Source organism: Giraffa tippelskirchi, chromosome 9 (genome assembly GCF_054371585.1).
Source record: "Giraffa tippelskirchi isolate mGirTip1 chromosome 9, T2T-mGirTip1v1.2.pri, whole genome shotgun sequence".
NCBI lineage: Eukaryota > Metazoa > Chordata > Mammalia > Artiodactyla > Giraffidae > Giraffa > Giraffa tippelskirchi.
The window spans coordinates 33,816,792-33,840,435 of NC_137283.1; the positions used below are offsets into that span (position 1 = coordinate 33,816,792).

At 41.8% G+C, this 23,644-nt stretch overlaps 1 long non-coding RNA gene across 1 annotated transcript in view; it reads right to left on the reverse strand.

Moving 5' to 3' along the window:
- Window positions 1-533: 533 nt before the first annotated feature.
- Window positions 534-23,644, reverse strand: part of LOC145520946 (uncharacterized) — a 131,259-nt gene continuing 108,148 nt past the window's right edge. Inside the window, exons 8-10 of the long non-coding RNA XR_014064941.1 lie at window positions 11,339-11,434; window positions 10,940-11,185; window positions 534-2,817 (exon numbers count right to left, since the gene is read on the reverse strand). This is a non-coding gene — a long non-coding RNA (uncharacterized LOC145520946). The remainder of the gene's footprint in view (window positions 2,818-10,939; window positions 11,186-11,338; window positions 11,435-23,644) is intronic.

Genomic DNA, 23,644 nt, shown 5'->3' on the forward strand with positions numbered 1-23,644 from the left:
GTATCCATAACAGACTTTCTTCTTTCTAAACATCTGATCCTCCCAACTTCATTTTTTATCATGGTGTTCCTTGATTCTTACAATCTGCTAGGCTAAGAAGCCTGCCTCATGTCCAACTTCTTATTTATCCGTGATGCCTAAACCATTGCCTAATTCTTTAGAGGACTTCTTCCTCTCCTTGCAAAACAACTTGGTTTAAACCTTCATAAATCAAAACTTACTGACAGAAACGGTCATAAAAACCTTCTCCCAATGCCATATCCCCATTTCCAGTTCATCTGGACAACTATGCAAAAGTAAAAGAAAAAAAAAGAACCATCTTATCTCAGGCCTTTTGTAGATGACTGATTTCCCTATTTATTTTCTCAGTTAATTTAAGCTACTGACCTGTGACTTAGATATTAAAATCAAGTCTGGGCTCCTGGTTTTTGAAAGGAAAACAGTAAAGCCCAAAAGGAAGTCATTGACACTTTGAAAGACAGTTTGGCAGTTTCTTACAAATCCAAGTGTAGTCTTAACATATAATCTGCAAATTGTGCTCCATGGTATTTATTTTGTGTATTTCAAATCAGTCGAAAACTTATGTCCACTCAAAAATCTGCAAATGGATGTTTGTAGCAGCTTCATTCATAACTGCCAAAACTTGGAAGTAACAAGATGTCATTCAGTAAGTAAATGGATAAATAAACTGTGGTCTACCCAGATAATAGAATGGTATTTAGTGTTGAAGAGAAATGAGCTATCAAGCTGTGAAAAGACATGTTGGAACCTTAAACGCATGCTACTGTTTGAGAGAAGTCAATCTGAAAATGCTGTATACTGGATGATTTCCGACATTCTGGAAAAAGCAAATTTAGACTATTCTATGTGATGCTATAATGGTGGATATATGTCATTACAGATTTGTCAAAACTGATAGAATGTACACTACTGAGTGATTTACCTAGTGTAAAGTATGGATTTGGATGATAATGTTTCAGTGTAGACTTCCCAACTGTAACAAACATACCCCTCTCACGAGGGATGTTGACAGTGGGGGCAGCTGTGGGGTGGACCGGAACCAGGGAGTATATGGGAACTCCCCAGTGAGTGCTGCAAATGGAGCACTTTGTGCTCAGTTTCGCTGTGAATCTAAAACTGCTCTGAAAGATAAATTATATTGCAATAATTTTTAAAAAGGTAGTCATTGTACTATACCCTGAGATTCCCACTGAAAACAGACTTCAGTCAAATTCTATCCTCCTTCTACAGGGGTTGGGATTAGGAAGGAAGGAGAGAAGGGAGGGGTGGTAGAGAGGGAGAGAAGGGAGAAGGAAGCAAAGAGAGTGCAAAGAAAAAAGGGGATATAAAACTATACAGGAAAAGAAAAGTATCTTATCTCTGCTCCATGGGCTGGAGATACTTTTTCTCCATCCCAAATGTTCATTGACACATGAATAAACAAAATGTGGTGCATACATACCATGAAATCCTGTGTGTGTGCTCATTCACTAAGTCTTGACCGACCCTTTTGCAACCCCATGAACTGTAGCCCACCAGGCAAGAATACTGAAGTGGGTTGCCATTTCCTTCTCCAGGGGATCTTCCCAGCCCAGGGATCAAACTCATGTCTCCTGCATTGGCAGGTGGATTCTTTACCATTGAGCCACCTGGGAAGCCCATTTACTTATTACCTTATGTTAAAGAAACAGCAGTCCTCCATTCAAAAGGACATGACCTTTTACTCCTCTGAGTTACCAGCATGAGTCCTAAATGAACACTTTAGGCTTCATGCTACACACTGAATAGTAACCGTCTCCATCCATCCCCAGGTGAACCAATTAGAGCTCAAAATATCACTTTAAAAAGGTGAGTTAATATCTTTGTCATTTCTCAGGTCTACTGACATTGCAAAATGGCCTACGTTCCCCCAAATAATCACAAGAGAGCATGTTGTGTCACTTACGTGCAAGTCCCATGTCCTCTGTTAATTTTTAGTTCCTCTTGCAGGTTTTATTCCTCAACAGACATTTTATATTCTTACCTGAATCATTGGCCCAAGGCTACTGCTTCAACCTCGTGGCCTGCCAGGCACCTTTCTCTGCTCTTGATCCCCCAGGGAAGTTGATCTTCTCCACACCTTCTGCCTTAGGGCTTGTGCACAAACTCAACCCCCACTTCCACATCTTTCCTTCTTACTTGACCTTTACTTTACTGACCTTTGCTCAGCTTACCATGGTTTCCTGAGAGGTTGTCTTCTCTGTCACATCGCCCTCATCGTACTATATTTCTCCTGTAGCTTCCCCCCCACCCCGCACTTATCATAATTTGTAATTCTATGTTTGTATGCTCATCTGTCTCCACCGCTAGATTATAGAAGCCATGAATGGGGACTTCCCTCTTGGTCCAGAGATTAAGAATTCACCTTGCAATGCATGAGATGCAGGTTCCATCCCTGGTCAGGGAACTAAGATCTCACATGCCACGGAGTAACTAAGCCTGCACAGGACAACTAAGACCTGATGCAGCTTAATAAATAAATAAAAATAAAATCCATGAAGACAAGGTCCATGTCTATCAAGTTCACCACGGTACTCAGCACCAGACACATAGGAGGAGTTCAGTTGTTGGAAGAATGAAGAACAGACAGGAGAGAGGAAGGGAGGGAATGAAGGAGACCATAAGACACAGTTGCATCTTCAGGCATGTAGCAAAGCCGATGTGCATTGGGAAGATTGATCGGGCAGCCAAGACTTCTGGAGACCAATTCCAGATGGTCTGTAATGCTACGGGAATCTTCGGTGTCCTTTCCTCCAGAGAACTATTCCTCTTCCATGTCTGAGGGTTGAAAGCAAAGGATGTCAGTTCACAGCATGTGGTCCTGACAAAGGAGCCTATGTAATCCATTCAACAACCCCTAACCTAATTTCCCCGATCCGTGCCCCTCCCCGAGTTCACTGTCATCGGCCTGCCATGGTATTCATTCAAGAAACTAGCTCTCCGGACTTCCCTGGTGGTTCACTGGCTACGACTCCGAGCTCCCAATGCAGGGGGCTTGGGTTCGATCCTGGTCAGGGAACTAGATCCCACATGCTGCAACCAAAAAAGATACCACATGCCATAACTCAGACCCAGTGCAGCCAAAATAAATAAATAATTATTTTTTCACAAAAAGAAATGAAATGAGCTCTCTCAGTAGGTGAGGAAGGCCAGAAGACTGGGAATTTGAGTGGCAGCTGGGTCTCTCAGTGAGGTGCAGATGCTGTGTGTGTGGTCTATATCCATCTAAAAAGCTAAGAAAAGATGCTGTTAGGCAAAATTTTCTGAATCTCCTGAGTCTGATGGCCATTTAGAATCTGTAACTACCACTGGGCTGATACAAACATATTAACTGAAGTCCCTTTTTTTCTGAAATGTCTTCTGTCTAATGCTTTACAATAATTTATTCACTCTTACAAAAATAATATCTACCCTTCATAGAAGGCCTTTTTTTAATGTAAAAGAAACTGGGTGGGGACTTCCCTGATTTAGTGGCTGACTCCACACTCCCAATGCAGAGGGCCCAAGTTCAATCCCTGGTCAGGGAACTAGAACCCATGTGCTGCAACTAAAAGTTCAGAAGCTGCAACTAAAAATCCTGCATGCCACAACAAAGATCGGGTGGGGAGATGCAATTGAAACTTGGTGCAGCTAAATACATAAATACATACATACATACATAAAGAGAAACAGTGTACAGCTTTGCAGGTTGTGTACCGCATGGCTCCAAGAGGTGACAATCACAAACTAGTTCTTGTGAATGTTTCACGCAGTTCTCATCGCACAGCTCTGGGAGACAAGCATTACATTTCATTCTGTGTAACTGGCAAGCCTTGGAGCGGTAGTGCACAACCTAACTAGCCGTACATGGCAGCCCTCGATCTACCACAGTTTGAAGTCTGTTAGTTCTAAAAATGGACCTGCCTTGGAGCAGAGAAAGTGAGGATTTTGCGCTAAATGATACTGCTGCTTGGCCCCATATCTCTTTGGCTCACCGGCCGTTGTAGTTAACAGTCCCTGGCACAGTGACAACATCTCAACTCAGGAATCAGTGTCTCTTGTCCTCTATCTGAATGCTCTCCTGCTCTGAGAGCTTGGCAGGCACCATCAAGAAGTGTAGGTAAATCAATACTCCACCCTTCACTCCAACAGGGAGATTTTGTACATGTTCTACATCGTTTCTCAGAGGTTCCCCAGGATAACTGAGCCCTAGTTGCCCCTAGCCCTAACCTGCTATTTTATGCACACTTTACCACTTTTTCCCCTTTCCTGTCTCACTTTTTCCACTTGCTTGTTTGTGCTTCCAGGAAGTGTCTCCCCCCTCACCCCAAAACTACCTGTATCCAGGTCTTTGTCTCAGGATCTGTTGTAGAAGAAACTGAAATTAAGACAGATGCCCTTAGGAACAGACGACCTTAGTTGGTTCTATAACCTGAGTGCTGGTCTGGGGCAAAATACTCATTGGATGAATGAATGAATAATTCTCACACAGAGCAATGGACTGCCTCTACTGATCAGGAAGGTGCAAAGTGGCAACAAATTAGGCACTGAGTTTTCATGCCTCAAACTGCATTTGTAACAATGTGACAGGAAACTCAGCTGCCCATCACAGAGCCAACAAAGCGTGCTGCATTCCAGATGAAAATGCTCCTCGAGCAAGCACTGACAGAGTTCACACTGTAAATTTGCTTGGGGGAAGTATAAGACCCTTTGTATTTATGCTATAGAAGTTTTTTCTCCACCCCTCAAATTCTGTTCAAGCTCTTAGTAAAATACCTGCAGACACCACCACTCTGATCTGGGACACAAAGCCTTGAGATAATCTAGCTTTGGAAAAATGACAAGTGCGTCTGCTTTCTAACCAGAGAAAGATGTAAGACTCTGGGGACGAGGAATTATAAATCCATTTCTTTGTTCTTTAAAATCACTGCTTTATCTCTGAACCTCAATAATGCTTTTTTCTCTCTCTCTCTAATTCAGGAAGGAATACATGTGCAAAGAGTGTGAAATTAACAGAATGCATGCACAATCTCAATAAATAAACATGAAAACCTTTTCGTTGCACATCACTAGCTTCATTCAATTAGTATCATGTTAAAACACTGTTGCATTGTACAACCTTTTGATATGTGGAAAAACTAAATAAAACAAACAAAAAGCTAGTGAATAAAAAAAAAGCCTAAAATTCTTCTATTTCCACCGGAGTACTTAGCCAAACATGGAAGCAGCAGAATCTATCTTCCAGAATTCTCATTTCCCTCTTAGAACCCCTTTAGTCCTCCTGGTTAATACACTTCTCCCATCCAGTACCACGGTCTTCCTCTTTGCAGTCAACTAACTGTCCAATGGCACCCCACTCCAGTACTCTTGCCTGGAAAATCCCATGGGTGGAGGAGCCTGGTAGGCTGCAGACCCATGGGGTCGCACAGAGTCGGACACGACTGAAGTGACTTAGCAGCAACTGTCCAAAATGTTAGCTGATACCTAAGGCAAGGAGAGTAGTTTAACACATTCATGGCAAACATATTACAAAAATCCTCACTTTGCCTCATTTTGCACATGCAGACATTGCTAATCTATTGCTGAAATAACATCACCCAGCTCAATGAATTGCTGCCAGCAGACAGCAGCTGTCAATAAGAATTGGTACCAGAAAGTCACTCTGCAACTAATCTTTACAGAACTCCCAACTATGTTCCAGTCACTGTTCTCACTCAAGGAATGTAGTCACTGTTCTCACTCAAGGAATGAAAAAGCAGTGTCCTTGATGACATTATAGAGTGGTGAACACAACAGACAGTATGTTCCTGTGGCATCAGCATTTTATAAGTGCTTTTGAAAAGAGAAAACTCTGAACGTCCAAAAGAGTGAACCTACAGGAGTAAATGGTATGGGTGCTTTCGGCTGCATACACCATCAAATAACTAGTCTTGACATTTTCATTAAAGCTTCCAGCTATAAGACAAGCAATTCTAGTACTGTATCATGAGGTCAATTATCTCATTGATTACAAATTCAGATACAAAGGAAGGAGGTACATAAATTGAGTAGAGGATCCCTTTTTTTCACTTCTTCCCAACACTCTGCGTGAGCACTATTTGCCAGGTGCTAAACTACGTATGAGAATACAAAGATGATTAAGTTCCATTCTCTGCCATTGTACTGCTCACAGGGTCACAGGGGATATGGAGGACATCTTGACATTGTTTCTGACCTCCTCACCCTTGTAGCTTACTTGACATTCAACCTGGCTCTGACTCTAACTGTATCCAGATCTTGACTCTGATGCTCACTCTAACCATCATACTACCTTCACCCTGGACCTGACCCTCACCCTACCTTGACTCTGATAATGACCCTGACCCTGATCATATACACCTTCACTTTTTTGTCACACTGATACTAAATCTGACTCTGATCCTCACCCTGACTCTCCCCTAACAGTGACCCTACATTCCCACCTTGTCTTTGATCTTAATACTCACCTTGTTTCTGAAACTGAACTCAACTTTACCCCAGATTTGACCCTTATTTGGCCTCCCTCTGTTTCTGATTCCCACAATGAACCCAAGAGTAACCTTGATCTCAACCCGCCCTCAACACCCTGACACTGACCCAACAGTACACCCACCCTCACTCTGACTCTGATTTCTACTTTCACTCTGACTATAAACCCTTCATTGATCATGACTCTTAGGTTGACCCTGACACACATTTTGACCTGGATTCTGAACCTGATCCTTTCTGTGACCCGAAGCTGACACTCACCGTGACAGTGACCCTTAATCTCACTGTCAAGCCTGTCTGTGATCATCTTGACACAAAACTTGGTCCTAACCCTCATTATGAACTACTTAATCAATACCTTGACCCTTTGCAGAGCCTGATACTGACCCTGATTCTTATTATGACCTGGGCTCTGATGTGAGCCTTGCCTTCATCAGGATGATTTTGAATATGAAATCTTGTACAATTATACTCTGGTTTTATCAAGATTCCTTGTAACTCAAGAATATATTTTTGAAAACTATGTATACTTTTGAAGTTTTGAATTCATACTGCATGCTTTCAAATATGCTGTTTTGATTTGTGTTAAGATAGTCTACCTCAAAGTAAGAAAGTGCAGTTGAGAAGAACGTATGGTCCTCATTGATTTGCTTCAGAGTATAGGCTCAGTTTTGTTAATTCTAACAGTCATTAAGAATTTTCTTTAGATATGAAGGTTTTCTTTTACTTCAGCTAAATAAAAGTAAGTTTTTATTTTTTGGTAGCATCAAGACTATCATTGTTATTAGAGATGAAACTTTGATTCTGAGCTTGATTTCTTCTTTACACCTTGTCTGTACACATATATACAGTTTCAACTATGTTTGCTTTAACTTGCAAAAAGAAGTTATTGTTGGAAACAATTCGTAAATATGAGCTCTTTCACATACACAGCTTAGGCAAGTCTTAAGCTTGAAGCTTGTTCAAACTCATAGGAAGAAAAAGCAGTTGAGATGAAATGCATTTGAATTTTGCTTTTGTTTTTTCCTCACATAAATCTTGCATATGTCTCAGTTTAGGCAAACAAGAAACAGTATTGAGAACAATTCATATTGGTGCAAATCGGCTCAGCCTCACACAATCCTTTCATAAGAAAGTCCTGATTTCTCCTTAAAGTAAACCGAGATAAACGTAAAGACTGCAAAACAGATTCATTTCAAAGGTATACTCTTAACTGAAGAAAAAAAGATATAAAACATTGTTTATAAACCATAATGACCCCTTATTAACTGACTCTTTATTACTTAAATTATCAGTGATTTAAAATATGCACAAACTTTTGGGTGATAATACGTATATATTTGTATTTGTCTTATCAAAATTTTTAATTAATATGAGATAATGCTGACACCAAAAAATCACCTGGATGGCTTTTAACTTTCTGTCCTCTAGGTGTCACTTATGACTACAGAAAAAGAAAGAAAAGAATGATTACTTCAATTAAAAATAATAATTAATGTAGTTGATTGAGAGATTCTGATTTTCTGTGTTTATTTTAAAAAGTTGCTGCAGTTCATTAACATAATAAATGTAATATGATGTATATATTGCTTTATTTAGTAAACTGGCAATTAAATTACATTTTAGAGCTGTAAGTGTAAACTTTAAATTACTACCTATTTACAAGTTTGTGTATCCACAAAAATACTGGATTATAGAACTGGCCCTGCTTTCTAACAACAGCCAGTCTACAGCAAACCCTCCGCTTCCCTAGACCTTCCCCAAATCACCCAACAAAAGACCAAATTCTGTAAGAGTTACTTTCTAACAGTCTCTTAATGAGACACCCTGTGGCACACCAGAGCTGTGCATTCTCCCTCCATGCAACCAGTAATAAGCCCAAGTTATTCAATGACAGGTATGTTCCCGGGAGTCATTGATTCAAGGGCACTGACAAATCAAATGCACACATGGGCGCAGGTCTTGTGGGGTCAGCCTGGGTAGAGTTAGAATACCTTTTTCCTTGCCATTTCAAAAATGTTAAAATAATAGAAAATAAACACTACTTTCAGAAAAAAGCTGGATGGTTTTAAACTTTCTACCCTCTGGGTATCTTTAATGTTTAAAGAAGAAAAAAGGAGTTTTTTACTTTAATTAAAGATATTAAATAATTAACAGTATTAACTAATTAATGCTAATTTATATAAATGTTAATAGAAACTATACTAGGTATAACGATTTCACAGATATACAGACCTATATATGGGGTAATTGTATTTTAAAGCTATTGTCAGAAACTTGAAATTATCTCCTATTCATATGTTTGCATATATGTGTGTGCTTGAATTCATACAAATAAATGTATATCAATAGACCCTTTACTAAAATGCATTACATAAATAATGTTAAGAAATAAATTTGAATTTAAGTCTTTCGCATAAAATTATTATTTTAATCCAGGATAAACAGAGGTTCCTTTTGTCACCAAATTATTGTTAATGCTCAATTCTTTATGCGTACTCTTGAACTGTTCTGTTGCGATTCCCTTGCGTAGCCCTGACCTGATTTTACTTGTAAATAGTAAAAAAAAAAAAAAATGCCATCGCAAACTTGAATCCATGCCTAAACTATGGACCACAGACCTGCAGGTGGAGACACTCAGCGTGTGCCCTCTTGCCACTGAAGCGAGGTCCCTGGCCTAACCAGCGCAAGCGCACTTTCTCAAAGGAACAGGTAGTCACAATCTGATGTTTATCTGAGCCTTGACCCTCCCTGCTGTGCCGTTCTTCCTTTTGAGGAAAGAGGAAGATGCAACAGATTTCCCTGTAAACCCTTATCCTTGCCGCTAACAGGCACTCCAGGGGCTGCGTAGGGCTCCCTCGCGCTGGAATTTGCAAAGACCCAAGGGCTTTTGAAACCTTAGTTAATTTTAGTTCTAAAATGTCTTTAGTCTTCTGGGATGTTCTTGACTTGTAGGTGATAAGGACAGTGGAGTTTCTGTGTAAAAGCACTTAATCGCAGTAATAGTGAAATGAGTATCTCAGTCATTAAAGGAGTAAGTGGCAATTCCCCTGGTGGGAAAACAAAACCCACCCTCCTATCCCCACTCCATCCCAAGTTTGGGCATAACTCTCCAGCAAGGAAAAAGTTAGATGCACTCTGACAGTAAATATACAATGGAAGCAACAAATTCCTAATTTACTGCAAAAAGTATTTGTATGAAGTCCATTCGGAAGTATTTGAAGGACCCTGGGGCTCTTGGTTCCTGTTCTGGATCCACCCACCTTGACAGTTACAGGGTTGTATGGTTGGCAAGTAAGACTTGTTTTGGAAACATCCCTGGTGTCTACTACTTGTAAAATTAGGCCACTGGTGTTGATCTGATACTGTTGCAGATTTATCTTTGCTTCCTGGGCAATGTCATGAAGAACTGTTGTTAAACTCCCTTCTGCAATTGTTTTGGCATAATCAGTCATCCAGAAATGTAATGAACATCCTGAGTTTAATTAGGGACATGTTTCTGACATTTTTTGAATTTCTCAAAGATTTCGCTTGTCTGCATGATTGTAAGAGTATTTATCTAGGTAAAAAAAAAAAATTTTTAACATAGAAATGGTCTGCTGAAGCGTTGCTATGAGATTCTAAGTGTTAGTCTTTGACCTTTTATTTTTCATTACAGCTATTTTCTTAGATACTAACAAAGTACCTAAAAGTTCTTTAATGTGTTGTCCACTTTACTTAGGTTTTTCAAGGTTAGAAAAACCTTTTTTTTTTTTTTTTATATTTATTTAATTAATTTGTTTGGCTGCATTGGTTCTTAGCTTCAGCGCGTGGAATCTTTGATCTTCACTGTGGAATTTTTTTGTTATGGCATGCAGGATTCTTTAGTCCCAACATGCAGAATCTTTGGTTGCAGAATTCCATCACTTGTTCTCTGACCAGGGATCAAACCTGGGCCTCCTGCATTGGGACAAAGGAGTCCTAGCCACTGGATCACTAGGGAAATCCCAGAAACACCTTTGTTTCTAAGTGACTCTGAATTTGTGAGCTACCTTAAAAGCATGTTTGTATAAATATTTGCACTTTTATTTTTTGAGAGCAGGCAACCATGAATGAAGACAATTATGCTAGTCATCTGAACTCATTTATTTGTGGAAGTTGTCAGTCTAAAGGATGACTTAACTTTGTTAAAAAGGATGATTTTTAACTTTGAACAAATTGGGTCAAGGCTATCCAAGGGACTTGCTGAGAAAGTGGTTGAAGAATATGCAAAAAACACAAGCGTTAATAGTTAACCAACAGTTAACATTTGGTGACAAAAAGGAACTTCTGTTGATCTGGGCATAAAGTAGTCATTTTACACAAAAGGCTCAAATGTTAATATTATTCTTTGGGTACTTTACTTGTGTAACAAATTGTAGCAAAAGATCCATACCTATTCTGTATGCACCAAGACATGCGTGCGTCTGTGAACTCAGGCACTCAGTTGTGTCGGACTCTTTATAACCCATGGACTGTAGCCTGCCAGGCTCCTCTGTCCATGGAATTTTCCAGCCAAGAATATTGGAGTGAGTTGCCATTTTCTCATTCAGGGGATCTTCCTAACCCAGGGATCAAACCCGCATCTCCTGTGTCTCCTGCTTTGGCAGGCGGATTCTTGACCCTCGAACCACCTGGGAAGCTCAAGAAATACATAGAAATAAAACATATGAGTAGATAATTTAAAGTTTTAAACTATAATTGTCAGCATACTAAATAAAATATCGTCTTAAATTTATTATGTGACGTGCACAACTTTTAAAAATAAACAGAAAATCGTCTCTTATGCATACACCTGTATCTCTGCGGTGCTTGTGTCCAGTAGCTGTCCACACCAAGTACTTTCTTTAAATAATCCTTCTTTTCTTTTTTCTCTAGATATAAGGGACACCTAAGGACAGAAAGTTAAAAAGTATGTAGGTAATTTTTTATAAGCATTTATGTCATATTAATTAAAGGCTCTGAGAAGGCAAATACAAACAAAAATATTATTCATAAAAGATATTTGGATTTTTTTAATCCATGGACCTTCTAAGAATAAAGGGTTAATTAAAAATTACTTAGTAAACAGTACATTTTTATCTTTTTGTCTTTTTAATAAGAATGTGCCTTTTTAAGTGTTGTGCTATACTTATATTTGTCTTACCTTACTCTGAAAAGCAATACAGAGTTATCTTTGAAAAGAATTTCTGAAACTGAGCTTGTTTATACTAATACGGACTCTTTCCACTACTACTGCTTAGACTCTTCCTCATTAGCTCTAAAGATGTGCCTTTGAGATGAGCATCCACACTTGTGTTCATCTTAGTTTACTCCAAGAAGCACCAAAGAATTTCTTTTTCGAGAAATATCTGAGACTGAGCTTCTTTCCATTAATACAAATTTTTTTCAGTTCTCCTTTCCGTTTGCCTATGTGCAGACATGTGTAAGATTTATATAAGCAAAAACCCTCAGAAACTCACCCTCACCTTCATTGCATTTTCCTCCTGTGTGTTAGAACTAGATAAGAGGACTCTAACCCATATTGGTGAAAATAAGTTTACATTTACACACTGTTCTCCATAGTAACTTCTTATCATGAGTTAAGGCATGTACCACTGAAAATCACATTTGCGTGAACAAACTAGCAGTGCAGAAATCAGATGTTAATCTCCAAAGAAAATTTTTATTGAGAAATCAATGAGAACCACACCTTCTCAAAAGTAGACCCTATTAACACGTCAAAGCAGCACATTTGAAAACATACAATACAAATGTAAGAAAGTTCAGAACTATACATAGTTCTCAAAAGTATGTTCTTATTGCTAGTTATAAGAAATCTAGGTGAAATTAGTATGAAAGCATACAAGATTTTGTGTTCAGACCCAACTTGGTGATGGTAGGTAATCGTTAGGGTCAGAACCGTTCTGAAAAGCTTTATGAGAGTCAGAGTCACATTGAGGGTCAGGCAGAGTGAGGTTAGGGGTCAAAGTCACAATGACAGTGAGCTTTAGGATCATGATGAGGGTCAGGATAGGTGTTAGGATCTGGGTCAGAGTATATGTTGAGGTCAGGGTCAGTGAGGGAGTTAGTGTCAGGGTGACAGAAAAGAAGGTCTGGTACAAGTTCAGAGTGAGGATGGCTGTACATTTCAGAGTCAGTGTCAGGGTGAGGGTCGGTCAGGTTGAGGATCAATGATCACCATCAAGGTCAGGCTAAGGTTCTTGATAAGAGTTAGGGTAAACATGTGAATGAATTTCAGGGTCAAGGTGGAAGCGATGATGAAACTCAGAGTAACTGTCCTTGTTCATGTGAGGGACAGGATGAAGATCTGGGTCAGGTTGAGGATTCCAGTCAGGTTCACCGTCAGTGCGAGGTAAAAGTCAAGGTATGATCAGGGTTAGGGACATATTGAGGATCAAAAAAGTGACAAAAAAGTGAGGGTCAGCTTCAGGGTGAGAGTAATACAAGGGTCAAGGTCAGGGTGCTAATCAAGTTCAGAACGATGAACAGGGTCAAGATCACCCAAGAGTAATATTGGGGGCTTAAGGAAGTCAGATAGTATCAGGGTGATGTCAAGGTCCGAGTCTCTTTGAGGTAAATAAGGTAAATATGGGCGTTAGGGTCAGAGTGAGGATCAGGTCGATGAAGCAGAGGTTCTGTGTATTTAGGGTCAAGATTATAGAAATGGTGAGAAGAAGGATGAAGTTCAGGGAGAGGGTCAGGGTCAGATTCAGAGTGAAGGTTAGGGTCAGAGTCAGCATGAGAGTCAGAGAAAGGGTTCAGTTCCAGTCACATTCAGAGAGAGGTAGGTGGTCAGAGTAAAGGGTCATAGATGGTCCTGGTCAGTGTCAGCTTGAGGGATATGGTAAAAGTCAGTGTAAAGCGTAGAATCAGATCAAATACCGTTTCTGGGTCAGTGTGAGAGTCGAGTCTGGGTCAGGGTCTGCTTCAGGATCAGGGAAAAGGTTTTCAAGATAGGGTGACGATGAGGGTCCAGTTAAAGGCAGGGACAAGTTGAGAATCAAGTTTACGTGAGGCTCCAGGGTGGGAAAGTCAGAGGCAATGCTAGGCTGACCTCAGAGTCAATTCCCCTGAGAATGAGGGTCACAGCGAGGGTCAGATTGAAGGTCAGGGTCGGGTCAGATCTGGGGACAAGGTCACTGTGGAGCTTGGGATTAGGGTCATTGTTTATGCACAGAAAGCTGATAGGTACTTCATGATCCTCCACAGTTTTACTGTCCAATCCACCACATCAGGTCTTTGGAAAGACCGACCTGACAACCCGTGGCCTCTTAGAGCACATGCAGAACGGCAAGAAGGAATCGCAACCTCCACTGCCAGTGCCCTGGATGAGTCCCAGCCTCCTCCAGGCACATTCTAATTCTCTATCAGAGAATTAGAGCATGGCTGCTTAGAGGTTCCCTAGCTTTTCACCCACATTCCCCTCCCTGCAAGTGCTGGTGAGGCAGCGCGACCACTAGCCCTCCGGCCAGAGACTTCTCTCTGCGTCTTAGTTGCCTCACCTGTAAAACAAGGAACTGGATGGTCTTTTCAGACTCCATGCGATCCTTTCAGGCACCGACTCCTAACTTTCAGGTCCTGCTTCTCTTCTGAAGACTGCAGAATAATGCCTCCTAGCTTTTAAAATTCACATCCCACACAGCCCAAAACACAGGGTGACTATCTCACCTCACAATTCAGAGCCCACCTCCTACACAGCTTCAGGGGTCAAGGAGATTCTGTCGAGCTGCAGTTTCTACAGTTTGTGTTGTGAGAATAGGAGATATTTTTGACATTTTCCCAAACATGAACATCATAATGTGAGATCTGCTTTTTCAAACAACACCTCATCCCACACTCCCTTAGAAGAGCCCAGCAAGCTCTCTCATGCTGTTATTTTCAGGTCTCTTTTCACCTCTCTTTTGGGAATCTCTGTTCTCAGATCATTTAAAGATATTGATTATCTGCTCTACCACTACCGTGTTCTCCTTCTTTTTGTCCTGATTGCCTCTGTTTGGTGTCAGTTTTCAGATAAGAAAAGACAGTGCTGTTGAGGCTCTGTTTATAACATGTCCTTGAAGGCTGAGTGCTGACTTCTTTGAGCTAAAAACTGGCAGGTTAGCAGCAGAGACTCAAGGCAGAGGGTTGTCCTCAGGCAGGGCGCGCACGTGCACACACACACACACACACACACACACACACAGCACACACTTAGCCTCCAGATCAAAATGAATAAAGGGAAAAGAAATACAGATTCAGGGAAAGAGGGGAAATGCCAGGAGCATAACAGAAACTCCATACAAGTTTGGTGAGAAAAAGACCAGAAAAGAGGGAATGAGAGGGGAACGGAAGAGTTCAGAGAGATCGCAAATTTAGTTCAGAAAGCACGAAACTTGGAGTCAGGGGACTTACATTTGAAGCCTGGCTCTGCTTGATTTATTAGATTTGTTAGGAAATTGAGCTTGGGAAAGTCTCTTCGCCTCTCTGAATTTGGGTTTCCTCTTCCCTCAAGTGGGTGTAACGTTTCCTTTCCAACTAATCTCAAAAGATGGCTATAAAAATCAAATGTAATCATGGTTATGGAAGCTCTTTGTAAACTCAAAATATTGGGGGAAAAAAAAACCCTGAAAATACACAAGGCTCCCAGCCTACTTGACAGAGGTGCAGTTTGGTAGAGCTATTTAGCAGCCTATATGGCTTGCTCTGCAAACATTAAAGCGTCTAACCTCACAACAATCTTGCAGGTATAAAGTACTATTATTCCTCTTCTACAGATGAGGAGCCATACAGAGAAATGGTCATTTGGTGGAGGTCACGCCCTTAGGGACCATTAACTAGGATTTGAACAAGACCACACGGCCACCTCTCAGACCCTAACATGCATCCTGAACTGTTTAACATCCCCTTACGTGTGTTTAGCTGCTCAGTCGTGTCTGACTCTTTGTGACCCCATGGACTGTAGCCCACCAGGCTCCTCTGTCCATGGGGATTCTCCAGGCAAGAATACTGGAGTGGGTGGCCATGCTCTCCTCCAGGGGATATTCCCAACCCAGGGATAGAACCAAGGTCTCCTGCATTGCAGTTGGATTCTTTGCAGTCTGAGCCACCAGGGAAGCCCTTAACATCCCCAGGTGAGAAGAAATCCATCTTCTAGTGTTAATTGACATTAACCCTGTGTGAGTCAGGGCAGGCTGCCACAACAGAACACCATAGACCAGGCAGCTTACACTAGTAATGTGTTCTCTCACGGTTCTGGGGTTGGAAGCCCGAGAGCAAGGTGCCGATACGTGGCCTTTTCTCTGAGTGTGGAGAGACTGGGATCTCTGGTGTCTCCTCCTTTCTTCCAAGGACACCAGTCCCACAGGGTTAGAGACCCACCCTATGACCTCATTCAGCATCAGTTACCTTACTCAAGGGCCTATCTCCAAATACTCTCACATTGAGGGGAGGGGGTCAGGATTTCCACATACGAATTTGGGGAGGACGTAATTCAGTCCATACTAGACACTCCAAAAAATAAACAAATACTCTGTCAACTTTTTCTCCCCAATGAGGAATTTTTTTTTTTTAATCCCATCAGATCAACAGCAGCCACTGCAGTAAAATTCTTCAGCTCTGAGTCCTGCTCGGATAACTCCCATGATGCCAAGCAGCTCTGCTGTCAAAGGAATGAAGCGGGTTTCGTGAAAAAGACTTAAAACGTTCCTGCTCGCTCCCTCCCTCCTTCTCGAGAGCATTCCGAGAAGTGAAAGGTCTGTCCCTTGTTCCCCTCTTGCCAGGAGTTCCGGTTTATAGTTTCCGGCACTGACGAGTCTGAAGGAGTCGAGAGTTTTCAAATCACTTCCACGGCTTTACAGCATGCCGCCCCTCCCCCACCCCCCAGGCCATTAGAGATGATTATTCCTTGTTCCCACAGGGTGGGAGTCGGGGGAGAAGGGAAACACAAAAGTTTGCAGCATGCAAAGCTACAAGTTCTTTTAAAAAGCAAAACAAAACAAAAAAAAACACGGAGGAAAAGACGTTCTGTTTTTTATCTCTGTAGTGCTTTCTGTTGGGTGGTGGTGGTTTAGTCTCTTAAGCTGTGTCTGACTCTTGCGACCCCGTGGACTGTAGCCTGCCAGGCTCCTCTGTCCATGGGATTTCCCAGGCAAGAATACTGGATTTCTATTTAGGTCTCCTCATAACCAAGCCCTCCCCATCTGTTCCTTAAAACTTAGAGAACAAGTTTCCTGTGGACTTGATCCTTGAATCCTACTTTGGAGAGATGCTGATGCATTCGAGGGGAGAGAGAGACAGGCCAAAAAGGTTTGTTGCCTGGAGGCCAGAAGCCATTAAAGGGTTTTACAATTCATCTCCCTACTTGTGCCTGCACATGATAAATTACCAGCATCCACCTATCTAACAGGATCAGGCTTCAGAATTTGTGAGCCATATGTTCACGTCATTGCTTTGTGCAAATAGAGACTCTAAATACGCAACAGTATGGCATGTTTCATGCGTACTTATCAAAATGTTCTCGTCTCCCAACACGTATTAATATATTAATAAAAAATAATACTGAATAATTCCAAGTGGCAGCCGTGCACATGATTCCAAATTGGAAGTTCAGTTTGCACATTTAATGAAGGTTATTTTTAGTCATAAGAAGGGAAAAAAAAATAGCCCAGCAACCAGAAGTACTTATAGAAGATAGAATAAAGCTCATATGTTTACAGTTTTCATATATGGCTGCAGTCCATGGGGTCGAAAAGAGCCGGACACGACTGAGCGACAGAACAACAGAGGAAGGATAGAAACGTAGTTGAACTTGGTTTATTCCCAATAAAAATTCTGGATTGGGTGATCAGCCATGTGGGGCAATAGCAAACATTCTTTACTTTGGGAACTTTGCCACGTGACAGTGAAATCGATCACACTCCCATCTTTACCCTCATCTTGCTAATCTCACAAGATTCTGGAGAAGAAATTGATATATTTTTAAAAATTTCTCTGTTACCAATGCTTCCCCCTTGGTTACCACAGTCAACAACAGAAGTTTTGGGCTTATGAAGAAAGCAAGAAAGTCACATTTTAAGGCAACAAATTATAAGTTAGAAAAAAGTCTGGAGGAAAATATATGGAATTGAGGCTACAGGTTGTAACTTGAGCTGAATTTATGTAGATCATTTTAAATCTTTTTTTAAAGTTTGAATTCACTGACTTACTAGAAATCATGTAATACTGCTTTAACTTCCTAATTTTGGAACATTTTAAAGTACATATTATGAGAAAATATAATTAATGCCTGCAGACTTTCCAACCAAAATGAACAAATGTTAATATTCTGTCCACTTCAAATCCTTTCCTTAAGTGAAAGTGAAAGTGAAGTCGCTCAGTCGTGTCCAACTCTTTGCCTACCAGGCTGCTCAGTCCATGGGATTTTCCAGGCAAGAATACTGGAGTGGGTTGCCATTTTTTTCTCCAGGGGATCTTCCCGACCCAGGGATCGAACCCAGGTCTCCCTCATTGTAGGCAGACATTTTACCGTTTGAGCTACCAGGGGCAAATTTTTTCCTTAAAATACATAACAAAAGTTACAGATTAAGTTGAAATCCTCTCTAGAGCCCTTCCAAGCTCCATTTTCCTGTTTACTTCCCCAGAAGTGGCCACCACTGTGAATTAAGAATGCATCCTTCAGCCATAAGCACAGGTAGCCCGTCGATTATGTAAGATATTGCTTTGTACGTCCTTTGACAATTGTGTACACATCTTACTGTATCATTCAACTTAATTTTGCATTCTCCTATGCATACTTTGGCCTCTCTGGTAGCTCAGTGGTAAAGAATCCACCTGCAGTGGAGGAGCCACAGGAGACATGGGTTTGATCCCTGGGTGGGGAAGATCCCCTGGAGCAGGGCATGGCCACCCACTCCACTACTCTTGCCTGGAAAATCCCTGGACAGAGGGGCCTCGCAGGCTATACAGTCCATGGGGTTGCAAAGAGTCGAACACAACTGAAGTGACTTAGCAAGCACACACATGCATTCTTAGGTGGCTCAGACGGTAAACAATCTGTCTGCAGTGCAGGAGACCCAGTTTCAGTCCCTGGGTAGGGAAGATCTCCTGGAGAAGGGAATGACTACCCACTCCAGTATTCTTGCCTGAAGAATTCCATGGACACAGGAGCCTGGAGAGTTACAGTCCATGGGTTAGCAAAGAGTTGGACACGACTGAGCAACTAACGTCTCCACTTTTATGCATTCTTGACGGTATTCCTCCTAATACTTGATGGCATTTTTTAAATGTTTAATAAATTTTTTAACAATTTACATTTTTACTTTAATTTGCAGAGGGAGACATTTCATAAGCTCAATAAGTCTAAGTAACTGTGAGACACCTATATAGTTCCAGCATTTCACAGAATATTATCAGAGAATGGCACTCCTCTAAGACAAAGATTTCAGGGCAATTCATCTATTGAGAGAGTCCCAGGAAGCAAGTGAGTGAGGAAGTGTGGGGTGAGAAAGTCAGTACCAATGAATATGACTGAAACTGCATTGGGTGGGGCCACAGAGCCTCAATACCACCAGGACCTCTTGTAAAACACAGGAAACGGTGCCCAGGATTATCTCTCTAAAGGAATGGAGGATGAGAAATTCAACTCTAAGCTCCTCTTCTCCACTGGTTGACGATGGGCCCCAGGGCATTACCTTCCCCCAAACTTCGGGGCTGCACCTTCCGTGGATGGTGGGGGCCTCAGGGAAGCCCCCAAAGGAGAACAAGACAGAAAGTCAGTGCACGTTCCCCTGGGATGCGGCCAGCCAAGGTGGGCCTGAGCTCACCCTGAATTGCTGGACCTTGTGAACCCTGACGTCCAGCCGCAAAATCTAGAACAGAGCTAGTGGCAGATCTCTTTCTGCTACAAATGAATCTGATTTCACCACATAGAGTCGGCTTTGTACGTCTTTAAACAATTAGAGAAGCATCTTAGCGTGTCATTCTACACCTTATTTTTGCATCCTTATTAGGCTTTCTTGAGGGCTTTCCTTCTGTTACTTGCTCTGGCATGTTAAACATATTTATCACATTTTAATAATTTACATATTTAAAATGTAATTAGCAGGAGAAGACACTACAGCACCTTAGTAAGTCAAAGTAACTGAGAAACCCCCTCTATTACTTTGAAGTGAGCCTACTTAGAGAGAGCGGGCTGCTTCCTCAAATTCAACAAATATCAGGAAAATCAAAATTTTCAAGTCTAAAGAGCTGTCTCAGGTAGAAAATTCTACACAAGGGGTCACCATCTTTGAAGTCACCCATCTCCGATGGTCCAAAAGACAACCAAATAAATAAATAAATTCTGTTTAGTTCACTCATCGTACCACTTTCTCTCCCAGAAGCAGAATGAGAGAGCAGCTGTCCAGCAGTGTGAGAAAGCCAGCAACATCTTCCTCTTGCACCTATAGCTGACTGAAGTTAAAGGGAACGAGCCACAGTGGTTCCTGAAACTCCAGCACAGGGACTATGCTGGTGGTCCAGTGGATAAGAATCTGTGTGCCAATGCAGGGGACACGGGTTCAATCCCCAGTCAGGGAAGATTCCAAATGCAGTGGAGCAACGAAGCCCCACGTGCCACAACTACTGAGCATGCGCACCTAGAGCCTGTGCTCTGCAACAAGAGAGGCCACTGCAATGAGAAGCCCAGGGACTGCAACAAAAACCCAGCCCAGCCCAAAGTAATAAATAAATGAGTGAACTAACTACTGAAAAAAAAAAAAAACCCTCCAGCACATAATAAATGCTCAATAAACATATTGTGAACCGTTGACCCCACTTTGTGCCTAAAATGCCAACTTGACTTAGCACGACTCTGAAGGACAAGTCCACAGCCTGAGGGTTTCATACACCATCCGGGTCACCCAGCGACCTCACCTATCCCCATCTCCTGGACAATCACAGGACAGACAGAGGATGGGTACATCAGAGACACCCAGGGGACCATTGCATTGATTCTATGTGGGGGCAAAAGGTAACATGTGGATTCCATCTGAGGTGGGGGGACAGGAGATGCTTGCCTGGAAGGGTAGTAGCTCAAAGTGTGTCAGTCGCTCAGTGTCTGACTCTTTGTGGCCCCATGGACTGTAGCCCTCCAGAGTCCTCTGTCCATGGGATTCTCCAAGCAAGAATACTGGGGTGGTTGCCATGCCCTTCTCCAGGGGATCTTCCTGACCCAGGCATTGAACACAGGTCTCCAGCATTGCAGGCGGATTCTTTACCATCTGAGCCACCAGGGAAGTTCCTGGTAGCTCAAAGGGGGAGAGCTGCTCACCAGGAAGTGTTGTGAATTTTTACTGAAAACAAGTTTTGCTGGGGGTCCACTGTGAGTCTCCTTTTGTCATTTATTCTAGTGGTTTTGGGAATAGTTGCTCTGTTCAGAGCCTCCTTGTCACTTGTCATTATCACTAAGATTGTCCAAACCTAAAAGATAATCTACTGTGTTCAATCCTGCTATGTCAGCACTTCCAAAATTCCTCAGGCTAGAGATCACATCAGCTGATGTTCACTGTGGTACCCAGTGAGTTTGCACTTCTCAGGGAACCCAGTTAACCGTCCATTCACTCAGTCAACGGGGCCCATCTTGATTAAACCGGCCAAGCTCCCAATGCCAAAGGGAAGCCGAGGATGACCGTGATTGACTGATTGACTCCCACTATCATCTCACTTTTGCCAAAGTGTGATCCTCACATTAATTGCTTGATGACTGGAGGGAGACCTTATACTTACAATTACAAAATTATAGGACTAGAAAGAGATCTAAGAAGGTCATTTATCTTCAGGACAATAAGCTTTTTGTACAATGTGGTACAAAAAGATATCAGACACCTCTTCCTTTCCACACTTAGTGGATGGGGGTGGGGGAGGGGAGAGATGTGTTACCATCCTTGCCCTCGTTCCTTCCCAGGTGTAAAGAGCCAGGAGATTCAAGAGATGCAGGTTCGATCCCTCGGTTGGGAAGCCTCTGCAGAAGGAAATGGTACCCCACTCCAGTATTCTTGCCTGGGAAATTTCATGGACAGAGCAGCCTGGCGGGCTCCAGTCCGCGGCGTCGCAGAGTCGTGCGTCGCAGAGTCGGACACGACTGAGCGCCATGCGTTGCTCTCACTCTGTCTTACCAGCTTTCACTCCTTCCCCAATAAAAGCAACCAAAACCGAAGTCCTCATCAGATCCTACAGATTATGAAGTGTCCCTTAGGAACAAAGGATAATACAGTTTAGGGGATGGGTTGAAATGGGTGTCAAGAAGGAATTCACGGGGCCTGGTCTCCATCTTAGGCCTGTTCGTGCTGATTATGCTCGGCCACCTCTCTAATGGGCTCTGAACTCTGTGCTTAGTGCCTGTGGAAACGACAATAGAAGGATAAGCCCCCTCCGGACAGGGGAACCTTGAAGATCGTATCCAGGGTACTCATCGCCTAAGAGAAAACATACACTCATCACCCCTGTCTCTGGACAGGCCGTGAATTTTTCTGTACCCATCAGAGTGTAACCTCAGGCTTATTGATTATTGGCCAATTGTTTAACTGTTTGAACACATAACACCTAAATGATGAGATTATTGTGATTGTATTTACCTTTCCTTTGTTTATGTAAGTCTCAAGGAATTTGGGGTGGTGAGTTCGGACACGTACACATGGGGTATAAAAGATTTTCACAAATGCTGGTCGGGGTCCTTGGCTAAGAGGAGACTCTGCCTTGGGCCTGCCGGTGTAATAAACTGCCCTCCATTACCTGCATTGTCCTTCTGAGTGAGTTTGTTTCCCAAAACGTGTGGCTATAACAGGTGAGGGGGATTAGTAGGTACAAACTTAGAGCGATATAATAAATAAGTCACAGGGTTGTGATAGACCACATATGGGGCAAAGTAAAAAGCATTGTGGTAACTCTGTATGGTGATTGATGGTAACTAGACATAATAATCATTTCAAAATGTATACAAATATAAAATCATTGTGGTATACACCTGAAACTAACATAATATTGTGTGTCAATTATAATTCAATTAAAAAAGAAAAAGGACAGGGACTTCCCTGATGGTTCAGGGGTTAAGACTCTGTGTTTCTACCACAGCGGGTATAGGATTGATCCCTGGTCAGGGAACTAAAATCCCACATGCTTCATGGCACAGACAGAAAAAAGGAAAAGGACAGTGTAAGCGGTCCTTTGATTCCTGTCTTCAGTGACCATTTATTTTGTTGGCTACGTATAAGGTGATGTTAGACTTGGAAATGGTGAATTTAAGTATACACAGACGCCTGAGAGCTTCTAAATCCCCACCCTCTGCTTTTGGCTGATGCTTTTTCCTTAATAGTCTCAAATTTCCGGCAACATCCTGCAGCTGCAAATAGGTTTCAGAAGATGTGATTTCTTATTTAATCAATAAGGCTCAAATCTACTTTTGATTTACTAAGCTCCAAGGCATCCTTGAATTTATATCAGAGCAGCGTACTACAGGCACAAGGACTGTCATTTGTAAACGATGCCACCATTCACCAGCTTTCTCTGTGTTTCCCTCTTCTAGCTGTAACAACGATCATCATTCCTAGTTTTTTTTTTTTTTTATGGTTATATAATACCTCAATACTTTTCTCAGGTTTGATGGAAGATGCCAGAATATTTGCTCCAGTTTTTCTTTTTTTCTTAAAGAACTCTATGTAAGCATAGACAGCTTTTCAAAACCATTACTCGGAGGTGTAACTTACTTTTACACCACAAACTAAAAACAGGATGAAACACTCCCTTGGACACAGCACCTCCCTAAAGATGGGAAAAAAAAAAAAAATCCAGGTGTGGGTTTTCAGATTCCATTTATCTAAACACTATATTCAAGCCAAGGGTCAAGTGCGCTTATGGTATTCTAATGACCAAAGGAAAATTTGCTTTTGTTTTTTAACTTCACAGTGGTGGCCATTTTCCCAAGTGCTTTCCTTCAACAGATACTGTGCCATGTAATCTCACAGGTTAATTATTTAATCCTCAAAATGACCATAAGGGGCACATATATTTTTTGCCATATTGTAGATGAAGAAACTGATGCTTAAAATACTTGCTCAGTTACGTGCCCAGAAAGTAAAGATTGGAG